The sequence below is a fragment of the Mustela erminea genome, chromosome 15 (genome assembly GCF_009829155.1).
Source record: "Mustela erminea isolate mMusErm1 chromosome 15, mMusErm1.Pri, whole genome shotgun sequence".
Taxonomy (NCBI): domain Eukaryota; kingdom Metazoa; phylum Chordata; class Mammalia; order Carnivora; family Mustelidae; genus Mustela; species Mustela erminea.
This window is the reverse complement of record NC_045628.1, coordinates 51,697,517-51,709,036: the sequence shown is the minus strand read 5'-3', so window position 1 is coordinate 51,709,036 and position 11,520 is coordinate 51,697,517. Positions and strand designations below refer to the sequence as shown.

The 11,520-nt window shown below is 38.7% G+C and overlaps 1 long non-coding RNA gene across 1 annotated transcript in view; it reads left to right on the top strand.

Annotated features, from left to right (window-relative positions):
* The first annotated feature begins 2,090 nt into the window (after positions 1-2,090).
* The window catches only part of LOC116574456, a 44,370-nt gene continuing 34,940 nt past the window's right edge, over positions 2,091-11,520 (top strand). Inside the window, exon 1 of the long non-coding RNA XR_004279321.1 lies at positions 2,091-2,180. This is a non-coding gene — a long non-coding RNA (uncharacterized LOC116574456). The remainder of the gene's footprint in view (positions 2,181-11,520) is intronic.

Here is an 11,520-nt window from a genome sequence, read left to right as displayed (position 1 = left end):
GACTCCCAACCAAGCAGGCAGCCTGATGCAAGGCTAGATCCTAGGAGTCCGGGATCCTGACCTGAGCCAAAGTCAGAAACTTAACCAACTGAGCCACCCAGGCACTCTAGGTTGGTAAATATTTTTAAAAGCCTTTCTGGAAAGCCACTTAGATATTGGGGGAAAGCATGAAAAAGTTAAAATGGTTTAAATTTTGGATTCCACTTCTGGGAATTGTCTGTTTTCCTCCATGGAAATAGAATCATGTATGAAGTAGAGTATCAGATAACTAAATTTTAGTGCACATCCAGTTTTTTATATTTGTGATGCCATTGGACAAATTATTTAATCATTCTAACAGTTTTTCACCTGTAAAATGGAAATGATGGTAAGTTTCTGCGGCACAACGCATTTTAAAGACTTACCTAGTACACGGCAATTATACACTCTAGTAATATTTTTTTGTTTATAGTATTGATGTTATTTTAATCATAGTTTCATTTACCAGTAAAAATAGTGGAGACAAACATTTTGAAAGACAAATAATATGAGAGTAAATCTTCATAATAAATTCTAAAATGAGGCACCTGGGTGGCTTAGTTGGTAAGCATCCAGCTCTTGACTTTGGCTCAGGTCATGATCTCAAGTCCTGAGATCGAACCCTGACTGGGCTCCATGCTGGATGTAGAGCCTCCTTAAGATTCCCCCTCTGCTCAGCCCCCTCCCCCATACTCTCTCTCTCTCTCATAAAGCAAATATGTATTTGTTTATAATTTATACTGTACTGGAGGGAAATATACCAGACTGGTAACATTGATAAATATTGGATGCTTGCATTTCTTTATCCTCTTCTCAATTTTCTAGCTTTTCTTAAATCAAAATCTTCCTTTGCCTAAGTATTTTTAGGAGGGGAGCAAGGTGACAAGTCAGTCATACCTAGAGCATTCTGGAGCAGAGTTGATGGGATAGGGTGTGCAGCGGAGTGGGGATTCTCTCAGAGGTGTGGGGTGAAGTTAATTCCACCAGGGCTTGGATGGCAGAAGCACACTGTGTGAAATTTGAATCTCTGGAGATCGATTCAATCTTAATGGAAGAGAAGCCAGAACTTTAGTGCATTTATTTTCCATGAAGGGCTGAAGGAGGCCAAAGGGAAAGGAAAGCAAAATCTCCAAACTCAGGATATCAAGATAGATTGTGAGTAGTCAAGAAAACAGCTTTCTGTTCTTACTGTGTACTCTGTATTCTTAGCTGTGGTGGCGGTTAGATAGTCACAGCATGAGTCCTAGTCTTTCATTCTTAACACATATTGGCATGTTGTGACTTATAAATGTAAAGCATCTAGGGAGCAAAACAAGAATCACACACACACACAAACACACACACATGCAAATACACACACACACACTAGGATGCGGAATGTGAGGGACAGAGGGAAAGAATTGTTTGTATGAGGAGGGTGAGGTGTTTCGTCCACTGGGCCAAAAGCTATAGTTAAGTGTGAATGGAAGATTCCAGTTTGGATCGTTTCAGTTACAGATACTATGGAAATAATATAGTTTGAAATAAGTTAATGTGTTTTTCTTTTTTATACTCCCTTGGGTGGGGCTGTCCTCTGATTTCCCTGGGTATATCTATTGCCTTAGGAAGGATATAGGCAGGACAGTTAGGGCAAAAACACAAAGAGAAACAGCTTGCCTAGCCAAAGGTTGACTAAAAATGAAGATTTTTGGGGTCCACTGTGAGACAATAATAGGCTAGGGCTTTCCTGAAAGAGGAAGGTTTTGCAGAATTACAAAAATCTTCCCTTTCCATGTCCAGAGCCCAACCGAGGAGACTCGGAGCACCAGAGCGTAGGATTCCTACAGCATAGGAAGGGTTGAAGATGTGACCTGAGGAAGGGGGTTCCAGGACCAGTGGGATAAAACAGCAGAGGGATAGGGATGTTGAGGTAGATTTGCCCGCATTAGACCCGGAGCCTCGGGCCTGCATAAAGTTTGCAAGAGACCTGGGAGTTCCCACGGGCCTGGCGTTGGGGGTGGAGTCAGTGGTTTAGGACTGGTGTTAAGAGCATGTGACCAATAGACAGACTTCGTGTCCGGAGGAGGGAGGAGCCTACGGAGCTCAGGGCATCGCCCCCTGAGGTACACCTGTGAGGCTGTGAGTTTCTCCGACACACCTGGCAAGGGGCCCACGAAGGCCAGGTGAGATGAAGTGGTACCTGGGCTGACCGCCAGGCAGGGGACATTCCAGCTCCACGCTTCCGTGGCCAGCAGTGCCGGCCTCCCAGGAGCAAAAGTAGACCGACCCCATGATAGGTGGGGACTAGCGCAGCCTAAGCCAGAGACTCCTCACCTTGGGGAGTCACAGTGTCTCCCTGTACCGGTGTAGAGGGAAAGACGGGAGGAAGAGAAAATTCCCCGAGGGGTGACGAACCAGCTCTTAACAGGGATTTTGAATTTCAAATTGGCAGATGATTTACCCATTGGATTAGTGGTTCTCAACCTTGGCTGCACATTGGAATCACCTGGGAAGCTTTTAAAACTCCTTTCGGCCAAGCCCAATTAAATTAGAATCTCTGGAGGTGGGATCCCGGCATTAGTATTTTAAAGAAATCTTCATATGATTAAAACGTGCAGCTGGATTCTAGAACTGTAGCAATGAGGAAAAGGAAACTCGGAGGAGACTTTTTAAATTGGAAGTTATCTTTAATTGGCAAGTTTCATTTACTTTAGTTCCCGCCCTTTCCCCCTCCCCCACCCCCAATTACTGAAAATCTTGGGTGATCTGAAGCAGCCTGAGATTATTTAGAGAAAAGAAAAAAAAATCTGTATTGGAATTAAAAGTATTTTCAGCCCTGCTCCACATCATAAAAAATAAGAGCTAACACATCGGGTGCTTCTATTTGCCAGGTGTTAGGTTAAGTGCTCTATACATATTAATTCTTTAATACTCATGACAACCTAGGAAGTAGGCACTACTGATACTCCTACTTTTAGATAAGAAGGCAGTCATGGAGAGGTTAAGTAACTTTTCCAGTTGCTCCATTAGTTAAGTGTTGGAGCAGGTATTTTGCACCCAAACAGGTTGTCCGCAAAGCCCGTTCCTCACCCCGCCAGCTGCTGTCTGGCATTGCTCAAACAGCGTGGCCTGTCTTCCTAGGCTCTTTCTGCTTGCCGGAAATAGCTTCTGCCCTCAGTTTACAAAACTGACTTAAATTTTTTGCAACTGTTGCTGTGAAAACTGCAGCATGTACTTCTAATAACCTGCACTTCTAATAATTTTTTAAAAAGATTTGTTTATTAGTGAGAGAGCGTGTGCATGTGCATGCCTGCAGGCGTGGGGCAGAGAGGGAGGCAGAAGGGGAGAAGCAGACTTCCTGCTGAACCTGGAGCCCCATGCAGGCTTGATCCCAGAACCCCGAGATCAGGATCCTGGCCAAAACCAGGAGTCGAATGTTCAATTGATGAACCACCCAGGTGCCCTCTCTCATAATTTGTATATGCTTATGCCAGTATTTATTAAAAATTGGTCAGGGTTCTAGAAAGAACTGTCACATATCCCGTCCTGGTCATCATTTTAATTTTTCCTGGATATTTTCCTTCTTTTAGAATATCCCTCACTACCTTTATAGGATACTCACCTCAAATGCCGCTGTGTTCTAGAAGCCTTTGCTGGTCCTGCAAAGTGCAGTTCTCCTTGCTCTGTTGACTGACTCTGCTCCTCATCTCTTTCAGACACAGCCCATATTATATAACTACCTCTTGTACTCAATGTCTCTCCCCATTCTACTATTAAGTTCTTGTGGTAAGCTAATCCTAGTTTACCTTCTGTTGGTCAAGAACCATTTTATTTATCTTTGTATCTTTAGAATTATTAACACGTCTTCTTCATGTTCAAAATCATATTTTAATAAAACATCATGAAAATAGTCATGATTGAGTCTAATATATAGAAGGAAATCATTCCCCCTTAAAACAATAACTACTATAAATATAGAATAAAATGAGTTTCAAATGAGGTATATTGAATGGAAGCCCCTAACTAAATAAGAAAAGCATAAGTGAATAAGCAAAAATGCATGTTTTTACTTTTCCTTTCTGGAATAACTTGAGATATCTTCAGTTACTTAAAATTGTGCATCTTTTTTTTTTTTAAAGATTTTATTTATTTATTTGACAGACAGAGATCACAAGCAGGCAGAGAGGCAGACGGAGAGAGAGGAGGAAGCAGGCTCCGTGCTGAGCAGAGAGCCCGATAATGGGGCTCGATCCCAGGACCCTGAGATCATGACCTGAACTGAAGGCAGAGGCTTAACCCACTAAGCCACCCAGGCACCCCAAAAATTGTGCATCTTTTAATAACATGCTTACAACTATTTGTCTTACATTTCCTTATGGGGAAGTTTTGGTTGAGGCTTTTTGTCCTCCCATATTCTCATGACAGGTTCTCCTTTGAGATTTCACAGGCAGTACTGCAGAACATTACTAGACAAAAACATATTTAAAAAGATTTAGTGGTGGGGCGCCTGGGTGCCTCAGTGAGTTAAAGCCTCTGCCTTCGGCTCAGGTCATGATTTTAGGGTCCTGGGGTTGAGCCCCGCATCGGGCTTTCTGCTCTTCAGGGAGCCTGCTTCCCCTTCTCTCCCCCTCTGCCTGCCTCTCTGCCTACTTGTGATCTGTCTGTCAAATAAATAAATAAAATATTTTTAAAAAAAAGATTTATTGGTAACCAAAGATACTTTGTTTTTCAAAATTTAAAGGGTTGTGTCTTTAACTGAACTGACATTGTAATTGCTATGGCATATAGATTGTTGGACTTGTGTCTGTGAAAATTTTGAGTTTTTCCTAGGGCACAAATATTATTATGATTTCTAAATAGCCTTTTTCCCAAGTTGTGGGATCCAGGTCTTCCTTTTTTGATTTTATATTTTCTGGATAGATGCACCATAAAGATGTAACAAGAAGATACATCTTTTCCTTTTCTCTTACTTTGTGGCCATTGAAATTAGTGCTAAAAATGTATTAGGTTTAATGATAATTCCTCTGGCTTATGTTTTTTTCAGTGGATAAATTGGCTGGGAAATAATACATTTCAAATGTAGTATCTATATGAACTGACAGGTATTTGGTAAAAAAGCCAGGCCAATAGCCTGAAGGTCAAATTTTTCCTTATAACTTATGGTACAAACCAAGAGTAAGTTATTTAAAATTCTATAAACCACTGTATCACTTTAAATATTTTTAATCTTCCTCTGAATTCTTTTTGTACTATTGATGTGCCTTTCAGAGATAACTATGCTAAAAAAGAAAAAAAAGTTTGAGAAGTATTTGCCAACTCTCTGAGGAGAGCAAGGGCTCAATGATATATTTTGAATTCTAGTTCAATTACTTTATGATAAGGGATTTTCTTTATTCACAAATGAGTGCTGCTGGTGGAAGGTACAGTTCAACTGTTTATATACTAACATGCAGCAATTATGATGAAACAAAACTCATTCTACAACTCTGTTGTAACTATGGCAACCAGAATTAAATGAATTCTATTAGAAATACAAAAAGCTACCCCAGTAGGACAGAGTAAATATTATCTCTTATTGATTTATGAAGGTTCCAGATGATGAAAAGTGGTTAATATATTTCTGTCATGAAACACATTTGTTAGGGGTTCTTTTTATTGATAGAGCCATTGTCTATTTAAATAATGTCAGCCAGATATCATTAATTTTTACATCTTTTTCCCATCACTTTTGCCTTCATTACAGGAAGCTATCAGCCTTTCCATTGTCATCTGTATTTTATTAGGGTAACAAGGTAGATGCTTGACTTAAGGACCATTTCTGATTATGTTTGTCTAAAATCTGGCTCGACCAAAGATTGTTCATATAAGTGGGTTACACATTTATTTTGAGGGAGAATTAGTTGATTTGGATATTTTATTTCACTTGCATTTGGTCAAAATATAGAACTCTCTTGGCTGCTTGTGCCTGGTGCTTGCAGTGGGATTTGTTGGAAAAGGGAAATTAAACTTTTAGTAATTTGTTCTGTAAGTAGACTAATTTAAAATTCAATCCAAGTAATAATGTGAGGCTAAAATGGAACCACGTTATGTGGCAAGATTAGAGTTTTTGTGTCCCAGAGGGTTTGGTGTGCAGGTGTCACTGGGGTTCTACATGCAAAATGCCAGCACGTCCTGTACCCACTTCTGCCTTTTCCCTAAAATCAACTTGACACTCGGAGTCTTGATTAAAATGAAAAGGTCACTGGCTCTTTTTTCCCTCTGAAATACTGACAACAGTCAAAGGAATGGAGCGTCTGCCAACCAAGATGAAGGAGACAAGACACACACTAGGCGTTGGTCTTAAGACTTTTGGAATTCTGTGTTCCATCATACACATCTTCCTGCCATTGTTCCTGGTCACTTTATGCCTCTGTAAAAATGCTGTTGTGTTGAGTTAGGAAATATGTTTTCTCCAAGGAAAGTGCTCAGTCATAGAAACAAAGCAGAACGTTATGAGAGAGATTTAAAACCTTGAGACATTTAAATAATTTCCTAGTCTTGTCTTCTCTTAACTTCTAAGAACAATGAATTGTACGATTGAACTCTGAGGTGTGTTATGTATCTTAATAGTTGGGGTTTATTTCGCTTGTATGATCCATCTTATCTAGGACTAGCTTTTTCCTGTTATTATAGATATTACAATTCCTGAAATAATCTACAATCAACCGAAGCATTTATCAAAGAAAACAAATTACTTGGAGAACCACAGACTTTCCTTACTCCAGTCCTGATGCAAGACTTCTCTAAAGTTTTTAGCGGGGCCTCAGTCCATTATGTCAAGGTCATCTCCTAAATGCCACCACAATCTGATCCTTTCTACCTGCACTTCTAAGGATCTTGGGACTCCAAAGTTTTATAGGCATTTTTATTACACTTCACAGCACTCCCATGTCAGGCTGACATTCTGCTTCGAATCACAACATATGAGAATTGGAGGGGATTTCAGAGATCACCTCATCTAAGCTGTTCATTTTACAGATAAGAAATTGAGACTCAGAGAGGTGAAGTGAATTGCCCAAGGTCACACAGCTCATTAATAGCACAGCTGGAGTAAGACCTGTGGTCATCCAACTCTTAATCCAGAGCTCTTTCTATTAAACCTCACAACCTCCTGTTTTCTCCTATGTCCAGAGGAAGGCACTTCCAGATCTTCCTTCGTTTGGCATATGAACCTAAAAACAGAAGGAAAGATTACCCATTCCCAAACTAGTGCTTCATCCATTACTGCCCATTACATATCTTCTCACTTCTAAAAGTAAAAAAAAAAAAAAAGTAGTCTGAACATTTTGCTTTTATATTCATTATCTACTCTGTGCCTGTTAGTTGCTCTCGTTTTTTGGTAATGCTTTTACTGATTAACTTGGTCTCTGCAATATAAAATGGTGAAATGCATTATCCTGGGTAAATGTGATGTTATTAATGTGTTTTATTCTAGTTATGGGTCATTATTTCCGATAGATGTAATCGTCCCAGCACTGAGACCTAGCAGGTGGTCTCACTAGAAGTTATAACAGTTTTCTTAATGGTCTGGTAAGAATGTCATTTGCAGGGCAGCAAGGGCAAAGAGAAATTGGTCCCAGAGCTAGCCTGCTTCTGCACTCATTCCCAAGCTTGAGCAAGCAAAAGTAAATACATATTTTCTTACTGATCAGTTGGATATTTTTTTCCTGCCTATTCATTTTCAGTAAAAGTGATGAGGACCCATGTATATTTATTACTATTTACAGTCTTCCCACTGCCCCCCACACACTGATAATATTGCAAATGACCTGGCAGTGCTTTGCTTTTCTGAATCTTAGAGGAAACAAGCCTTTTTGCCTCCCGAGAAGAACCAGCACCCGATCAAGCAATGACTTATGATTAAATCCAGTTGACCAGGCAAAAGGGAGACCACTGGGAAGCAGAAATCAAGAGACAATGTTTCCATTAGAGGTATCTTTCTCTTGAGAGAATGCATGGTATCGTTATGATCAGACAACTATAAATCATGTATTTAAGTGTTAATACCTTCATCTACCTATGAAGCTTCCACACCAGGAATTATTGTAAAATTTAGATGACAGTGTATATGATCATCTTCAATTTTTCTTTGCACAGAGCATGATCACAGTTGAATGAGTCAATGTATAATCATAATCATCCATGCTCAAATGAAATGAACTGTCCACATTGAGGAAGGGGTCTAGTGATGATAAGCATATTTCTGGTCTATTTCGGGTGCCCTCTCATGTGTGCTTGTGTGTGTTTGTACATGTGTGTATGCTGGAAACAGAGAGAGGGCAATAGGCACATGGACACATGGAGAGACATAGAGTCTGTCCAAGGGTGTATGTACGGAGCACTTGTTAATTTAAATAGTTTAGCTTCTATAAAGTACCAGGTTAGTAATTTATGTACTTTGATGACACATCATTGCTGTGATTGAATTTTGTTCATTCTAAGAGGAATGTGTGTTTCTCCTTCCACATTTTAACTCCTTTGAAATCAAGAGTATCTTCTAGCTGATGGTGCACAGGGCAGTTTTACATGGATGTCATTGCCTGTACCTGGGTGAATTTAGTGGCATAACTGGAAAAGTGCAGCTCATCAGTCTGTCAGTCAACATATCATTGAAGGACTGATTGAAGAGGGAGTAGGGGTTTGTTAGTTTGAAGCCTTTCCAAGAAAGCGCCAATATGAAATCTTCAAGAATGAGTACAACTAGCTTAGAAAGAAATCCTGGAGACAATAGGGGAGCACTCTTTTAAGAACTGCTGCATACCACGCTCATGTCTGAGCAAAGAACTGGTTCAGAAGAGCCAATTTCTGCATACAAAGAACTTTTGCAAGTACCTAAACCATTTTATTTCATTTACGCTTTCCCTTTTGTTGTATGAACAAGAATGCAATGAGAAAAGAAAAAGATATGTCTACTTAAGTTTTAAAGGGCCTTTTTCAATGAATTTAAAATAAAAATCTTATAAGACAGGAAAAGAGTTTAATTGGCAATGTTTTCTTGAACTGAATAATAGTGTATCTTAAAATCAGTGGCATTTTAGGTTCAATAAAATATGACATTTAGTCATCATGTCATAGAACTAAATATATCTAATGCCAAGAGGCTTGGGGAATTAGTCTAGCTTCTCCAATTTTGTATTTGAGGGATTAAGGCTCAAAGAAACAAAATGAGTTACCAATAATTACATAGCTCTCAAGTATATGATCGTGACAAGCTAGACTTTGAAGTCACCACTGATGACCATTGTGAATGAGGCTTATTTAGTGGTTATAACATGACATCATTTTTGTCCACACAGTGAGGCTGCTTCTTTCTTCTTAGTATGTAAGAATACTGTATGATCTAACAACGTAAAGTGATAAAGTATTTCTTATATTTGAGAGACTCCCAGGAGGAATAAAAATATGATGTTTCCAACAATATATTTTAAGTTCTTTAGGGGATGGCAGTAGTTCTTAGTATTTTAGGAAATACTATTTCTGGGAGGAAAAAAAGGATAATATTCCTTTAATATCTAGAGAATTCCAGATAAACAACAGAAGCAAAACTCAGAGCCCCTGAGAGTAAAATAATGTAATTTAACTTCATTTCCACTCTGCTGTCTGGTATTTATGAATATTACTGTGGACATTCCCATCACTTTTCACCATTGTCATACATCAGAATTGCTCATGCATTTTCCCCTTTAATTTATTGTTGTTGTTATTATTATTATTATTATTTATAAAGACTTTGTTAGAGAGTGAGAGAGAGAGAGCATGAGTGGGGTGAAGGACAGAGGGAGAGGCAGACTCCCCGCTGAGCAGAAAGCCTGATGTGGGGCTTGATCCCAGGACTCTGGGGTCATGACCTGAGCCAAAGGCAGATGCTTGACTGACTGAGCCACCCAGGTGCTCCTGTATTTTCCCTTTTTAATACTTATTTTAATTTTTAGCAATAACAATGCACTCTGTGTAAATAGTTCTGAAATAAATAGTTCTGAGGCTTAGAATGAAAAGTAGCAGTCTGTTCTCCTTTACTTTGAACTCTGGTTATGCTCCCTAGAGACATTGAATTCTTTTGCCTTTCCCTTGGCATTTCTAAATGATATCTATCAAGCAATAGAGGAAGACATGACTTCTTTCTTGTACAACCATATGTTTCTTAAACAGCTTTATTGAGGTATAATTGACCTGCAATAAATTGTACAAATTTTAAATGTCCAAATCCATAGGTCTTGGCAGATGCACTGACTTATAAAACCATCACCACAAGCAAGATAGTGCTTACATTATTTCCACTCAAAATTTCTTTGTGTCCCCTTGTAATTCCACCATGCCACCTCTCCCTGAAACTCCCCCTGCCTGCTCTGTTTGCTTTCTATTGCTATAAATCACCTAGTATTTTCTAAAATTTACACAAATGGAATCATATTGTAGGTACTTCTTTTTTCCTGGTTTCTTTCACAGATCATAATTATTTTGAGATTCATCTGTGCTTTTTTGCAAGTATGCATAGTTTATTCCTTTTTATTGCTGATTAGTATTCCATTTATAGATACATGGTAGGTAGCTTGTTAATTTATTTACCTGTTGATGGATGTTTGGGTTGTTTCTAGTTTTTGGCTGTCATGAACAAAGCCGTTAATAGTTGTGTGAAAGTCTTTCTATGGAAATATGTTTTCATTTCTCTTGCATAAATATTTACAAGTGAAATGATTTGGTCACATGATGGTAGTATGTTTAATTTTTAAAGAAACCGCTGAATTGCATTTCAGGGTGGTCGCACTATTTTATTTTATTTATTTATTTTTAAAGATTTTATTTATTTATTTGACAAACAGAGATCACAAGTAGGCAGAGAGGCAGGAAAGGAAGCAAGCTCCCTGCCCAGCAGAGAGTCCGATGCGGGGCTCAATCCCAGGACCCTGGGATCATGACCTGAGCCTAAAGCAGAGGCTTTAAACCACTGAGCCACCCAGGCACCCCAAGGTTGCACTAATTTACAATGCATCTCCAGTGTATGAGTGTTTCAACCTTTCCATATCTTGCTTTAATCATAGATATTCTAACAGATATGTGGATGTGTTTAATTAGGATTTTGATTTCCTTTTATCAAGTTGCTAATGATATGAAACAGAATAAATACTATGATAAGAGTGAGACACTCTGGCTGCAGAATTTGAGGGGGGTAGAGATAAATACTATCTTAGAGCAATATTAAAAAATTAAAAAATACAACAAAAATACCCACAATGAGCAAAGTATCAAAATCTTAAATAAAGACTGTATAACATACTGATTTTTCCTTTTGCTTCGGATTCCAGTATGACTTGGCACTGCCCTGATGTCAGGGACTTTTTTCATGTACTTATTTATTATCTGTATATTCACCTTATGAGGTAACTATTCAAATCTTTTGCTCTAATTTTTCTTGTAAGATTGTTTTTGTTATTGAGTTTGAGAATACTAGGCCTTCTTATGTATGTTTTCACAATATTTTCTCCT